At 36.9% G+C, this 16,540-nt stretch overlaps 1 long non-coding RNA gene across 1 annotated transcript in view; it reads left to right on the plus strand.

Moving 5' to 3' along the window:
- Nucleotides 1–8,280: 8,280 nt before the first annotated feature.
- The window catches only part of LOC135299265 (uncharacterized), a 65,195-nt gene continuing 56,935 nt past the window's right edge, over nt 8,281–16,540 (plus strand). Inside the window, exon 1 of the long non-coding RNA XR_010361279.1 lies at nt 8,281–8,437. This is a non-coding gene — a long non-coding RNA (uncharacterized LOC135299265). The remainder of the gene's footprint in view (nt 8,438–16,540) is intronic.

Raw genomic sequence — 16,540 nt, forward strand, 5'->3', positions numbered from 1 at the left:
CATTGTTCAATTTGATGAAGGATCCAACTCAACAGGTAGACTGAGAACTCTGAATGCTAGTATATGGGCAAGAAGTCACCCCACCTGTGAAATTGCATTTTAGCATAAAACATCACAGAAGTATTCTCTCCCTTGAGATATGATTTGTTGTATGCACGGGCTAAGCCTAATGTATTCCTAAGTATTTTTTTTGAAGGATATTAAGGAATTTTAAAACATCTTATTAACTTCACTGATCAAAAATCAAACAAACCAAATAACAACCCCATTGTTCTTAATGTTGCCATCACTAATAACTCAAAAAACTCCCTTAATGCTGTCATTAGTTATCAGAAAGGTACACACTGCTTGAATTTTTGTTACTATACAGTTTTTAAACTGCTGTATCTGCATCATGAGTATTTGTGAAATTAATTAGGAAAAATAAGCTTACATCTGTCAGTTTATTTTTTTCCTCTGGAGTTTTAATAGAAAAGAAAGAATGTTGCACTTCTGCCTTCCTGTTTCTTGCTCCCACAAGGTGGAAACAATGCCTACAAATATGTGTATGTTAGGACTATCAGGTCTGATGTAGCAAAATACCCTGTGTATATGTGTCAAATTACTGGAACAGAAGGGTTTGCAGCAGTCCCATCTGGGTATCCAAACACTGAGTCATATGGAATTAGAGGATACCTAAAACATTTGTATTTTCCTTAACCTACCTGATTCATTTCCTCTCCCTTTAAAACTAGGGTATTTCATTCCTCAGACTCACAAGATATTGTACGATAAAAATTGGAAACATCAGGAAAAATTTTGAGGATCTCAGATAAGCTATGATACACATTTGCAAGCTCACATGAAATAAATTATTAGTAAAGGTACTGCAGTATCACTTTCAAAAATTAAGAACTAGCAATATATTCACAAGAGAAGTATAAATTCCATGAATGTGCTTTGATAGATCATTTTTCTGAAGTTACGAAAAGACCATGGGCAGGATTTAGTTAAACTCATCTCTAGTAAAATGCCTGAAATTAGTGGTTTTATATAGATATAAGGCCAGATCCCATCTCTATACAAACCCTAAACAAATATTTTGAAGTCATTGAGACTGTTTGGATGCAAGTTAAAACTCTGTGTTGTTAAAACGGTATAGTTAAAACTATACTGTATTTTTTCATAGAGTTTTCAGTGGTAAGAGCTAGATACTGTTCATGAACTGTGGAAATGCTATACCTGGAGGACATACAGAAAATTGCAATGCTTTTTAATGAAGTAACAGACACCTTGTGGAAAATATCTCAGTAAATTCTAGAATTTCTTTTGAATATTGATATCTTTGTATTGAGTAAACTCTATATTTTTATATATATGTATTTACTTATTTATTTAATAAAAAATATTAACTGCAGCCACAAAACTCTTCTCCAAAAGAAAAAGAAATTTTGAGGATTCTGCTCAGCCTCTGGTGAAAGGAGACTGGGTGAAACTTATGTTCTGAGATAGACACAGTACAAATGATGCTTGATTGAAGAGAAAAAAAAATATATAGGTCTATTATATTGTTCTGGTAAAATCAACATTTTCTAAGTTTTCCATTTTTAAAACTGAATGGTATGTCCCTGATTTGATGCTACTTGCTGACCTTCAACAACTATTAAACAAAATGATATATCTGAAATGTTTCAGATGAAGATATATCTGAAATGCTACATCTCTTCAATATAAATATTCCCAAGTAAGTAACAGGGATGGAAAAATGTCATGAGATCATATTGCAGTTCAAAATTAAAAAAAAAAAAATGATTAACAGATTAATAAATCCATGTTAAATGAAAAGTTCTACTACACTGTAAAAGTTGACATCACCAGGCAGCTGAATGACACACGGGTGCAATAGTGACTCCCCATGGTCTGGCTGCAGAGCAGTCCCCACACTGAGGACCTAGAAGTAATGTGTGCGTATCCATGGCCTGGGCTATCCTGCTTCTCTTCTGGGGATTTCATCCTGTGATTTGCAGAAAATTTTCTCTGGCATTTAGCTATTCAGTGAAGAAACTCATCAACCCGTCTCCAGCACCCAGAGCCCGGCCCGGCCGAGGCTCCCGATGGGTGCATCCTTCCAGCAGGCCCGGCCTGGCTGCCCGCTGGAGGTGACCAGTGCCCGTGGCTGGGTACTCCAGCTGCCCTGCTCCTCTCTGTTCGTCTGGCCAGGCGCTGCTCAGCCAGCCAGGTGCCAGGTGGGCCCCAGCTCCCTGTCCCGGAGGCAGCAGCCGCTGGCACTGTGCCCTGGAGCCGGCCCCAGCTCCTCTGGAGCCACGGGAAGGGGAGCTGGGGCAGGGATGGAGCTCGCTCGCCCTCCTCCCGGGTTCCTGGCACCGGTGTTGGCCTCACGCTCCCTGACCGGCCTCCTCTGCAGCTGGGCAAGAGCAGGGAGCTCCTTTCCTCAGTTTGCAGAACAGCTTCTAATCTGCAGTGATTAGAGAGATGATGGTCATTTAGGGGTGTGAAAACGGTATGTGAATACCGGTAGAATAATAGAGTAGCATGAATCGTTTTGCTAACAAAGAAAATGAATGTAAACCTTTTGACTTGGTTCATAGTGTACAAATGACACCCCTTTTGAAAAGGAATAACAGTTCTTACCTGGCTTTTGTTGCATAAACCCTAGTCATTTCCTGGTGAAATGAAAGAGCTGCCCAGGAAATGGAATTATACCAATTAGCCTTCACTTTCTTTTTCTGCAAAACCTCCCATGGATTGTAGTAAGAGAAATAGAGAGGCAGGGTTTAAAAAAATTACATGTACAAATTAGCAAGCCAAAGGAAATGAAAAGGAAGTTAAATAGTACACATACAAACCAGTGTTTTGAACAGAACTAGGCAGAGAACATTAGTAAAAATTACCATAACATTTAGGAACAGGGAAAATGCAGACTAAATTTGTTTGAAAGAGATTTAGATTTCATCTATGATTGTAGACAATTAACTTTGGAGCTTGTGGTATGTTTATGTTCATGAATGTTTCTCTGGGATAAGAAAACAAAGTTGTGTAAAATCCATAGAAATACCATTAGCTGCTAAAAGAAAAGGCAGCTTTTCTTTTTATTGCAGCATAAATGTTTCAATTTTTAGCACTTTTGACCGTACACCAATATTCTTTGCCAATGCATTAAAGCTCAGGCTCACGAGGTCAGCAGCATTCCCTTCCGCCACCTTTTCTACAGTATCTAAATCAGAATTATTTAGATAATAATAATCAGTTATTTGGACTCTGCTCAATGATGAACACTGTATGGGTAGAAGTATATTTGTAACTACTCCCATGATGACGTCTTCATTGTAAATTCTGTTTCATAAGCCTCAGCCTGTAAACTATGACTGATAGAGAGCAGAATGATTGGAGCATATCCTGTGCAGTAGGCAATAATCAGTACAAACACAGCACCATATGGACTACTGTGAAGAAAATTGACTTCATCCTAGCCAGAACCAGTACACTCCTCAGCTAAGTCTCATGGAAAATTCAACCACAGAACAGCTCAATTTTCTAAATAAATATTATCTTGCCTAATTAAAGAGCTGCTAAAGAATCACTAAATTATTCTCATAGGTATGTTCTTTTGAAAGAGAGGAAAAATACTTGTATTGTTCATTTATCTCTGAAGAATTATTTCAAATCCATGGCAGCTTTTGTATTTGTGGAGTGAAAATTGTGAACAAAAGGTAGATTTTCAAGTAACAGGTGATTTTGGCTTAGTTAAGAACTCTTGTATCTTGACAGATCACAAATTATGTGTGAGCAATTTTATTTTATATTTGAGTTTAGCAACAGAGTCATTGTTTTGAATGAAGGCAAATCTCTGAGTTGCTGGAAGAAGGTTTGTTTGTTACTGTAAATCTGAAGTATTCTGTAATTTGTTATCCAGAAACTTCTCCAGCTGGATTTTAATACATATTTGTTAACGTGGTGCAGAGATTTTCTCTGCGTAAATTAGTCTATAAGTATCCACACCTTTATATTCTTGTTAAGCAGCTGTTAGTGGTCAGTTTTAGAGATGAAAGCAAATTGGATAGTTCCTCTAGTTTAATTACTGTGGCCAAATCTTTTAAAGGCAGAAATGTGGAAAAACATTAACACATGAATTGGAGATAACACTACTATCCCTTTTCTGTCCTTTATGAATCTGTTACTTTTTATTGTTGTTCAATGAATTGTGACAACTTGGAGAAGGATAATGGAAAAGTGATAAAACATAAGAGCACATTGATGCTACAAAATGAAAGCAGATAAGTAGAAATATACTGCTGAAAACTGGCTAAAAGTATTTGTCCATGTGTGTGTGTAAAACCTACCTCCAGAAAACAGAGAATGAGAAAATCTCCTACAACTTGAGGGAAAAACTGCTTTCCAATGGCAATAACACAGTAGAAATACAGTAGATTGTAAACTGTAATCCTAGAATTAGTACATAAACTCTTTATTGCTGTCTTGCATTTCCAAAATTATTGCACAAAAAAGAGTAAGAGATACTAACCCCAAAAGTCTCCAAATCAGCATAGTTGCTTTCTCTGGTAGTCTATCTAAGGGGCTTAGAAAGATAAATACAGCTAGAATTCTTTCCTTGTGTTATCGCTACAATAATAAAAGTGATGCTATTTGCTTGAGTGCTTGTGAAGGCAATTTTTATATTTTATATTTTATATACTTTATTATATTAATTTAATCCTTTTGCAAGAAGGATTAATATCTTCTTTATGGCAAGTGTTATATTGCGTAGAGGTAAGCTAGAGGTTTTTGTACTTTTAACTTTAACTCTGCAAGCATTTCTGTAAAGAAAGGGGATGCATGTGTACACTTCCCGGTGAAGTTGCTGTAAAGCCAAAGAGAGCCCAAATATGCTTGAGGATTCAAGAAAACTTCCACCTGACAGGGCCTCACAGAGATCAAAGAAGAATGGTTAACCATTTAGACAGTACAGGAGCTCAAGCTAAAGCCCTGGAAGTGCAAAACTATTGAGACGCACAAAATTTACCTGCCAACATTTGAAATGGAGGCGAATTGCAAGTTGATAGGGTTACAAAAAAACTTATTAACCTCAAAACCGTTTCACTGACAACTCTAAGTCTTCAGTAGATTTACATATATTTCTCTTCAAAGGAAGGGGTTGTAAAACACTAGAGCTAAGCCAAATTATTTGCATTGCAGTAGTATTTCCTTTCTTGTAAGCTGCTTTTCATAGAAACCTGATAGGTCATAAAAGTTGTAAAAGCGAGTAAGGTGAATATTTTCTCCAGAAGATTGTATGCAAATTAAAAGCCCAGTTTGATAGTGAAATGAACGAAAGAAACAAAGTGGCGAGCATATGTTGTTTCTTCTCTGTATTGAGCACATGAATGTAGCTTTTCTTACAAAGACTTTCTCCTACAGAACGGGGTACAGAGATTGATGCACACCCTTCTGGATAGTTTTGAGCTTTTAGCCTAGAAGAACAAAGTGTATCACCTGAAGGTTGCAAAATGCAGAATGATGTTTATGTGGTGGTGCAAGAGATGAAAGAAATATGCTTTTGCCCATGGGTCTAATCAGAAATATTTTTAAATCACATATTTAGAGACAAAGCTAGAAAATGTGGCCAGGGTACAATTAGCCAGAAGCCAATTTTCTCTCCTTTTTACTTCTTTCTTGGGCTGAAATGTGACTTTTATTTTTTCCTGTAAAATGAATTAATACTATTTCCTTATTATAACTGAAAGCTTCTCAGGATGTACGAATAGTCTAATTGAAGTGTCATTTCTGTATTCCAATATTCCTGTTTTCCCTGGCTTTAATTTTGTAGACAAAATCACAAATATTAAAGGCTAAAAAACTGTGTCTTTCTAGGGGAGTTATAAACAGGATTATATTCCCATGAGGGCAGATGTTCTATAAATTATTATTTATGGTTTTTAATAAATTTTAAAAAGTGTTGTATCTCTTGGAAAATTCATATGTTGAAAGATGAGATGCAAAATATTAATGAAAAATAAAGACATACCCATCATCAGTCTGTTAAAAGAAACTGTGGTAATTTCCTGAGCTTTATAGCAACTAGTTCTCTGTGTATATTTAGCACTTACTAAGTTTCTTGGAATATTTAATGTTTAGATGAACCGAGATTTCTTTCAAACATCAACAGGGCCATACTTATTCAAAGATGCTACAAGCACCCTAGAAAATTACAAGAGTAAGACTTGTAGCAATCACCAGTTTAAGTACAAACAATTTTAAAAACATTTTTTCTTATTTCCTTGCGATTTTTTCTGACATTCATTATCTAGGCAAAAATAGATAATAAATGTTTTATTTGCATTTCCTTGCAAACTGAGAATGTAAGTTCATTGTACTGGTAACTTGCTAAAATCACCCTGAAGTGTCTTCAAATGTCAATTAATTATCTGCTATTCTTCCAAACAGGTGTCTCTTTCTTATTGCTAGCTACATGTTGACACCTCACTCCCTACAGCAGTTTCAGAAGGGCACATCTTTGATGTTTGCTGTCTGTATCAATATGAATCAATTAATTGGAGTCATGTTCATAGGATGAATTAGTTACCTTGCTGATAGAAAGCCAATTTTTTCAGTGGTTTGTTCCAGTTGATGATTTATCAGTTTATGAAATTGATCAGTTGATTTCTATCAAATCAATCAGTTGAGCTGAAACATCCTGAAGCCACACAGCCAGTAATGCAAAGAAATGGGCTGGAGCACACTAATGGAGACAGAAATGAGGAGCAGAAAACCCCTTTTGGTGGCCATGAGATTGGATTTCACCCAGTTTGAATCTGCCCTCTCTGACAGCCAAAACTGCAAGAAGATTGCTTCTCTCATACCACACATCACAGAACTTGCTGCTCCTAAGCAGCAGAAGACAAATTTATTTCTCTGCATTTCATTCACTAGATCTGGAGTGAAAACAGCGTGTGCCAGAGGGACAGTCTAACTAATCTGCTTTTTGCCCTGTAGATATGTAACAGTCAAATGCCAAGAGGAAAGGCTCCATTAGGAGCTGGTCCATCCATTCAGATGGTGTATTACAAAAGAAACATTGTCAGGCAGGATTACTAAAAGCCTGTATTAATTGGAAATTTTCTCCCAAATTCTATTAGCAGATGATTATCTTTTTTGTACAGCTGAAGGAGAATTTTTCTCCCAGCTACCATTCCCATGTATCGTTGTGGCTGATATTGCCAGCTTTATGTTTCCAATATTTTAATGAACATTACAGAATTCATGATCTGAGATATGTAATGTGGCAATTAATAAGAAGGGTTAGTTAGTGTTAACATTAAATGAGTTAAAAGACAAATCCACTAATTGCTATAGAAAACCTCCTGAGCACCTGTAGGCCAGGCATCAAAAGTAAGCAAATCCAGCAATAAGCAGTTTGCAAGCTGGGAGAAAACAACAGCAGCCAGGGAGGAAAAATACGTAGTAGTTTGCATGGGTAATCAGTTTTTTTGGAAAACAACAGGAAGAGGATGGGAAATAAATACCCTGTAAGCAAAAGCATCGTACTTCTAACTACATGATCACTGTAGGATAACACAGGAAGGTTCTTCACTGAGACTGTTTGTTATTGAAATGTTCCACAGAGGACTCCATTGCAGAGCTTAAGTAACTACAGCTATCTAAGGACTTTAATTAATGTAACAGATGCAGAAGCCATTTATCGCTTCACAGAACTGTGAAAGTTTTATAAATTCTATCTATATTTGCTGGTAAATGAAGCTAATTATCATAAGTTCAGAAAGCATCTTTCAAAAGTGCTTTCTTGATAACTACATTTTATAGCCTCTCTAGCTTGTCAGGATAAATATAATCAAATACTAAATATTGCTAGCAGTAAGTGCTAGCCTTAACTACCTAATGACCTGTGTCTACCTTCTGTTTCTCATGTGGCTGAGGTCAAGATGAGTACACTGCTGTTCTGAGCTGATAGCATTACACACCATGCATTGTACCATCCTCTGCACAAAATAGGCAAAGCAGTGATGAGCAGGAACTTATGCTTAGCCTGCAGCTAAGAAATACATGCAATAATCTTTAAGAGCACCTCACCACATTTTCCTGACACAGAGGTTAATATTATGTTCAGAATATATTACATTAAAAGTGATTTATTTCATTTTATTTAGGAACCCAGTTGATAGTTTGTATTTAACCACAACTTACATCTCAAGTGCTTTTGCATGATGTGCCCTTTAATTCAGAGCATACACACCTGCATGGGTGGAGCTCAGAAGGGTGTAAATTAGATAAAGAGCTTAATGCTGTGTGTATCAGTTATGTCCTTTGTGTTCCTTCTCGTTACTTTCTGCCATGTGGGAGGCGTCCCTAGACTTTTGAGTGCTGTTTTGAAGTTGATACAGTAATTCCATGGCAGTTCTTGTCTAAGGAGTTCTGTGGTCAGGTAAGACTTTGAGATGGGTATACAAAAATATTTGCTTTATAGTGCGTTCCTGATTTTAAAAGCCTCTAAGTGTTTTCACTTAGAGGGTCAGTTTTAATTAAAATGACAAGAATAACTGAATCTTTCAGTAGAAAGGAACACCCAGACAGACTAGAAATAGAGGTGGCTTATCCTTAACTTTCTTCCTGATAACTGTATTTTTGATAGGCAGTATGTTTCTGCTTCAGTAGTTGTGGGGCATTTACAGTTTCATCAAATGATGTGCAACACTTTTTGCTGCAAGTATACTTGGTCTAGTAAGGCCTATTGCCTGCTTCTCTTACACTATGTCTGGAGTAATATGCAGCAAAGCAGAAACAGTTCTAGAGAGAAAACCAATTGTTTCTGAGCACCCACAGCCCATCTTGTGCATGTATTGGATGTTTTGTTTCAGGCTATGTCTAGTCTGGTCCCTGTGTCTCTATGCCAATTAGTGGCTGGAGCACTCTGACCCAAGTTTGTGTTGGCATTATCAGGGTGCACATATCCTAGTTCACATAAAGGGATTGATTTTATGTGGTCTGAGACAACTCTGGTGCAAATAGAAGCATGTTAACTGAGGAAAGTAAAGATATTTACATTGAAAGGGCATTTGTAATGAAAGCAAATATGCCAATGCAGACTCGCTGTCTGTGAGTTACAGATCCTTATCTCCTTGAGCTCTCGCTTATTCATTTATTATATCTGTGGCTGGATATTTGCTTTCTCTTGAGAATGAAGACAGTTGTTCTTCAGAGTAATGTTTTTCTCTTTCTAGAGGGTTCTGCCTTGTAGAGAAATTAATAACAGAATGTGTTTCACAGGGAATTTCTTCCACAGCCCAAATGAGTTAGAGGTGATGGGGCAGCCCATCTTATAAGGAGATCAAAAGAGTATATGAAATGGGCAATAGTAATTATGAAAACCTTTCCTGCAACAGTTAGAAGGGATCAAGCAGAGGGAAATGGGCAGTGTTGGGTTTCTCATTAGGTGTTAGAATAAAGAAAAACAGATAAATAGTGTTTTGTAAATGTATGGAAATTACCTGGATATTTTTATTGAAAAGCATAAAGCAAAATGAAACCATTCAATCTACTGTTATGTTTGTAAAGAGACGAGGTATGGCTTACACACTTAATACTATTTAAAAATATTTTGAAATCTATATTGTTTATTTCAAGACCTTAAATATGAAGCTGCTTTTCTTCACCTGAGCAAGAAAAGTTTCATTCGGTGAAAAATCTTCCACAAGAGAAAGGAAAAGACCCAACCTCAGGCCAGTCTGGAGAGAAGCTTGTTGTGTTGCCTTATACATTTTATTCTGGGCACCTGAGCAGGGAACAATGCACCGCTTTTCAGTAGAACAAAAGATTCCTTCATTGCCCAAATGCTGGGAAAGATGACAGCTGCAAAATTGGAGCCTCAGAGGACAGGTAGCTTGCATGAGTCCTAATAGGAAATGGACTATTCATGCAGACTTTAATGTCTAACCCTATCTACTTTAAACTGAAGTAAGATTAGCCCCCTTTAAAAATATGTACATGTTTAGTGGTAATCCTAGATGATTTTGGTTGTGAGAAATCTGATACAAACACAGAGAAAACAATGTGTCATACATTGGTGTATATGAGAAATTTTTAAGTTCTAATATCCTAAAAATATATATTATAATTCCCTTTATATGTGAATTTGTGCTTTTTCTACTCAGACTATCTCAAGTAAATTCTATGAAACAAAGGATGTTAACAATATGTCAGTACAACTTAATTCTGTAGTTGTAGACCTTTTATAATTTAAATATAACACTCAGGACAAATGTTACTTATTTACTCTCATATTAAATAGAAGCCAGTAAATTATTTTTTTCTAATCAGAAATATATAATTAAGCTGTAGCTCTGTTTCAGGCCTCCTCACTGTTGTAGGGGAACAAGGGGACATAAAGGGATAATGAATGCCAATTAGACACTAAATTGCACATACTGAGAGTGTTCAAAGGGGAGGGTCTGGCATTTGCGCTTGACATTGACCAAGGATATAATCAGGTTTGCTATTGTTTTACTCTCCCCATGTCCATGAGATATGCAATCATGGTAGCACCAATGGTTGTGAGAAAAATAGCAAGGGCTATTCCTGCTCAGTTTTATAATTCTTTTTTTCCCAGTAGTTTACTTTTTATAATTTGAAGCTGAAGTTTGAATGTTTTGGAAGGTTTCCAGGAAAATGCATAACAACAGATTATGCCAGATTCTGTAAATTCTGAACAATTTCAGGTAAGGTAATGGTTTTATGTTAGATTTACAGAAATTTAACTACAAAGAGGTTTGCTTTTTTGTGAAAACCTCCTTTGTTTACTGGTAATCTCTTTGCTAAAGAGATTAAGAAATTGGGTCCACAAATTTCCATTCCTCTTTTTCATGTTTTGTAAGGTATACATGCAGAGATTTTTGTGACTACAGTGTTTACAATATTGCTGCCAAACAATTCAAAAAAAGGAGAGATGAACTGTTTTAGTCACCACCTTGGCTTCTGCCTGTTAGTGTGGGCACATTTTTATATACACTGTTTCTCTTTAGACTGCAGTTGCTGTAAAGGGAGTTGTATTCATGTGTATAAAACAGGTGGAAAATGCAAGCTATCAGTTTTGGAGCTGATCTTCCTGTATGTGAGCAGTGTCCCCACACCTTATGAAAGGGGATGAAACCACAGTTGAAAGAGGGAATCAACAGAGAAGAAATATTTCAACAGTCCAAAGGATAGGCAAAAGTAAATCTGTACAATAGATATGAATTGCAGCAGTGTTTATCAAATGCAAAACATCTAAACACACTCTATTTCCACTCCCTCTCACTGTCCTGTAATTTCTGATGGAACAAGGATGTAGACTGATCTAGAAAGAGTAATAATGGGTGAACAGATGGAGCAGTATGATGCTAGGAAACATCAGCCTGAAGGTCTTTATGTGGGGAGTTAGAGTTGTAATTAAATAAAACGAATGTGTGATGGAGGTAAACAGAGCGGGGCAAACAAGGATGAAAAAGTGTGAAGTTGAAATAAAGGGGGAAAGGCCAAATGCTTAGTTTCAAAATACAGATATTGTTCTGTCATGTATTCTCAGTTAAGCTGTTCCTGTTCATGCTGTTACTCTATTAAACAGACTGAGTCTCAATGGTCTGATATGATTTTTGTTTTACTGTATACTGTTTTCTCATTTATGAGTGACAGAGGAGTTTTATCTGCAGACACTTTAGCCTAAAAGGAGCAAGGTGTCGACAGGCAGCTCACTGTGTGCGGTCCCTTTGCTCTGGCTTTCAGTCGGCTATTTGATCTGATAAGGGATGATGCAAGAATTGTCTGTTTTCTGGGTTGTGAAGGTTGTTGGTAGACCCATACCCTAAAAGACATTACTATCAAAGTCAGTATTCTGTCAGAAGAAGTGTAGGAATTTTGTAATAATGGCCAGATGGCTTTGTACAGTCACTGAATTACAGATTTTACAATATTCTTGAAAGTTTTGTCTGTGGTTGATATAAAAATAGGGGAAGCTGCGAAAGCTGACAGACTTTCTTCACAAATTCTAATGTAGTCTTTACCAAAAGTCCATGAGTTATTTCTCTTACAAGATTCTTAATAAATTAATTCTTTACAGTAGCCCTTTCAAAAAAGGGATGAACAGTCTACTAAGAAAACATGACTGTGGGAACCTTTCCACAGGAAGAATAAACATTCTTCTTTCAGTCATAGATTCTTCTGTATTTTAATAACGTACTTATTTTATTAAAGAAATGTGAGGAATGCTGGTTCTGCATGATGTTCAATTTCCTAAGTATGTGATCATCATCACATAGAGCTTTTCTCCTGAGGCTTATACAATCAGGAATGTAAGGATTACACAGAGTATATCATGTACATTGTACAACTTCCTGACAGTCTAAAATATCACAGAGCACAATAGTAGTGCCTCTCTTAGGATGACTGTTGACTTTCTTTTGTCAGACCCACGAAGATAAATCACATAAGCTTCTTAAAGTTGGAATAATAATCTTTGGTGATTAAAACAGCTGATGAAAGCTTTAGAAGTTGGCTTGTTGCCACATGCTGATTTCCTGTCCTGCCAGGTAATGTTGTTTGACCAGTTACTAGCAAAGTTTCCTTCTCAGAACCTTGCTTTTTTTGACTTTTTTTTATTTTTTTTTTTAATAACAAGCCTCAAAGCTCCAAACTTAATGAACCTATGAGCTATATTCAATCCCTTCTTAGCTGCAATGGTAAATTTAATTTTGAATTGAACGAAATCCCAATTTATTGCAGTGTTCTTAAAGACAAAGTAATTGTCTCAAAGATTTAGAGCCAGAGCTTTACAGTAAACCTGCATTTTTGTAATATTCTTCATTGTCTGTGATGAAGCAGTACACAGTATCAGTATCATTCTTATTTTTACAGCATTATTATATCTTGTAAGTCAAAGAATAGAAATTATTATTGATGTCAGTGCTGTATGGTTAATGTTGGTGAATGGTGAAAGGCATGCCTGTTCTGTGTTTGGATTCAGTATCATAATTAAGATTTAACTATAAATACTATAAAAAATCTGGAGACTTGACATCCATTTTGGGGAAAAAGGTTTTGAAATGAAACATGGAATAAAACATCTTTGGAGTAGCCCTTACATTACTTAGTTTGATGTCTGTTTTACCTTATAAGCCTCATTCCTTCAAGATCTTTCAAGTATTAAAATAGTTTTATTTGACAAAAAAAGTCAAGCTAAGGCTTTGAAAGCCTTGGGGTGGGGCAAAAATTTTCACCCATGGACAATCCAGAATGCACTCTGCACCCTCTGGTCACAGATGGAGACAAGGCTGCCAAAGCTGCATGGGAAGTAGCAGCAAAAGTATTTGTGTGATTTGCTTGATAACTGCACTGAGCTATTTGAAGCAAATTCTTATTCAGTAAATATCAGGTTTCAAAAACAAGATATCAATGAAAACAAGGGTGATTTCCAAGCCTGTGTTTTAAGCACATAGCCAGTTTAACAGAAACTTACAGCTGGAGATCTCTAAGTTCAGGGTAGAGCTTGAAGGATAAATGCTTATCAAATTATAGATACTAACTGAGCAAATCCCTGAATGTTTAAGTTTGCATTCGGAGCTTTGGCCATAAATGCAGTTTTACTTTCAAGGGCATGAAAATGTAACAGCAGATCTGGCATTTAGCTAGAAATGCTAATGGTAATGCTAGCAATACAAATTTCAGTCTGAAAAGGTTTAATAGGGCCCTGGTTAGTTGAATTGACTGTTTTGAGTTGCTACTGTTTGAGTGATTTACCATATGCTTCACTGTCACTAATTCTAACTGTGCCAGTCAGACCCATCTGTTTTATGGCACATGCTATAAAATACATAATTTACCAAGTGTAAATCTGTTTTATAAACATCATCTTTCAAATAATTGAGAAAAAGACTGCAGGCAGCAATTCGGCTTGATCATACTACCAACTTCAGCATTTTGGCTTTAACAGTCTTGCAGACTAGACAAACAAAAGTGGCATGACCAGAAAAAAGAGAATGCATAGAGAATTTGCAAGAAAACCCTGAACTCTTCCCTTTGGTCACAACAAATTATTTGCTTAATTTTTTTGTCTGTGCTAGAAGTTATGATCACTCATTTTGGCTATCTTTAGCATTTGATGAATACTTGAGAGTATGTTGCATGGAATATATGAAAGAGATGAGTCTTAACTGATAAAATGAAAATCTGATTTATATAGTACAACTTCTATAAGAAATGATAAGTCCTACTTAAGAGAGGATGAAGATCTACCTGTATTTTCTATATTCCTCTACAGCAAGCCATCAGTAAACCTATTGATAATAGGAAAAATTAAAAGGTCAGTAACACTACATCAGGACTATAGAATTTCTCAGTCTGTTTTAGCTAAATATTTTATTACTAGGTGTATCACAATAAGCAACATTGAATGTTAGGAATAACCTGGTATGGCAAAAAATAAATTTAGAAAGTGAAATCAAGTTATCAAAAGCAGGCAGCTAAGATAACTTAATGCTGGAGGGCATGAGGACTTGTGCACAGCAAGGAAAAAGAAGCAAAGAGATTTAGCTTATTGCCAGAAAAGTTTGAACAGAAAGGGAAAGAAACTACAGGGTTGTCAGTGATTAGTGTCTGCTGAAAGAAATGTGGAAGTTAAAATAAGAAATATAAATTAGCTCAAGATGACTCTTAACAGCTATTTTCAGTGATCATGTGGCAATAAAAATGGATAGAAAAGTATCTGGATTTAATATTATAGAGCTGTCTATTGTCAAAAACCTTTAAGAATAGGTCATCTCTAAGTGAAATATTTTGTTTCACACTAAATGTGTCCGGACTGAGAGCAGTTCGAGCTGTCTATAATAGATCCACAATTCATAAGATCACTTATAACATTCTTCATTAATTTTTGTATTCCAGTTATGATCTCTTAAAAAATGCATTTGAACCTAAAATATGCTGGTTTTAAAATAACAGATTTAAGACCATCCAATATGGAGAAATGTTTTGGAACTGGCTTTGCTCTTTTTTTGTATAAGCTGGAGGATAAGCTTGTACTTTTATTTATCCTGCTGTCTAAGTACATTAAATAAGTGGCTTGCCAGGAATTGGTGAACCTATTGTGCTGCCAATTCAGTAAATCAAAATTCAGCTAGAATTCATGGCATAAATTAACTGCTTTGTTTCATTTATGAAAAGGAGCTGTTTTGACAATGTTTAACTTCCCTTTTAGGTTTCTTATAGAAGTCCTAGGTCTATGCCCTAAGCGGCATGTAGATAATTTTTCTTCTCTTTCAACCTTTGTGCCTTGTAGATAGATAAAATGTAGGAGAATAGATATAGTGGTGAAGGTAATCTGGCCCCTAAGGAGTTACAGCTGTGCCAATTATCAAGCATTAAGAACAAGCCTGCCCTTAATAGGCCACAGCTGGATCAAATTAAGAGAGGTATTGTAAAAGAGTAAGATGGCTGGTTGAGATGTAAGATGGAGTTTGTTGGCTGTGCAGAGGAGAAGGAGTCAGTGCTGTGGCTGTGAGGAGCTGCTCATGATAATCACCAAGAAGGTATGAAACCTTTGCAACAAAACAGTAACAATTGGTGACCCCCGACGTGATCAAGGACCCAGGATGGTGCTGGCTTCCCCCTGAATGGCAGTGTGTGCAGCAGGACATGAGCTGTGTGACAGAAGTGGCAATTGGCGTAGCCACAGCAGCAGGGGGTGCCTCAGCAATAGCATGGCCCCTGAGGAGTACGGGGGGTGGTTTGCTAAGTCACTGCTACCGGAGCACTGGAACAAAAGTAATATGGAGCTCTGAGAGGCAGAGTCAGGGCTGCACAGACAACATGTAAGAAAAGCCTTCAAAAACTGTATAGTGGCCATCTCCACAGTAACCCAACGTGATTGGGAGTGGGATGTAGGGCGAGGTGCAGCCGGAGATGGAGCTCAGTGTAGCATTGAGAGCAGCAGGGGAAGCTGCCTGGTCTAGACCTGACAGATTTTGACACCTGAGGTACAGGTGAGCCACTGGGGACACAATGAGAAATAACATATGGCGTGCACAGACAACATGTAAGAGAAGCCTTCTAAAATTGTATAGTGGCCATCTCCACAGTAACCCAACGTGATTGGGAGTGGGCTGTAGGGCAAGTGCAGCCTGAGATGGAGTCCAGCGCAGCATTGAGAGCAGCAGGGGAAACTGCCTGGTCCGGACCTGACAGGTTTCGACACCTGAGGTACAAGTGAGCTGCTGGGGACACAATGAGAAATAACATCTTGAGTGCCGGAAAGATTGTTTGATATACGTGGAAAGAGATTTAAAAAACAAAGACTGTGAAATATAGTGTCAAAAAGGGGGCAAGGCAGCTGCAGGTTTGGCTGCCATCTGGAAATCACTTTAAAAGACTTTAAAAGAATGGAAAACAGAGCAAGACGAGAGGCTTACAATGATCAACTAATACAACAAAATCTGTAGAAAGAAGAAGAGAATTATTAAAACAGCAGTGGGGACTGGGGAAAGAGTAACTCTATTATTTATTA

Source organism: Passer domesticus, chromosome 4, assembly GCF_036417665.1.
Source record: "Passer domesticus isolate bPasDom1 chromosome 4, bPasDom1.hap1, whole genome shotgun sequence".
In the NCBI taxonomy this organism is placed as follows: Eukaryota; Metazoa; Chordata; class Aves; order Passeriformes; family Passeridae; genus Passer; species Passer domesticus.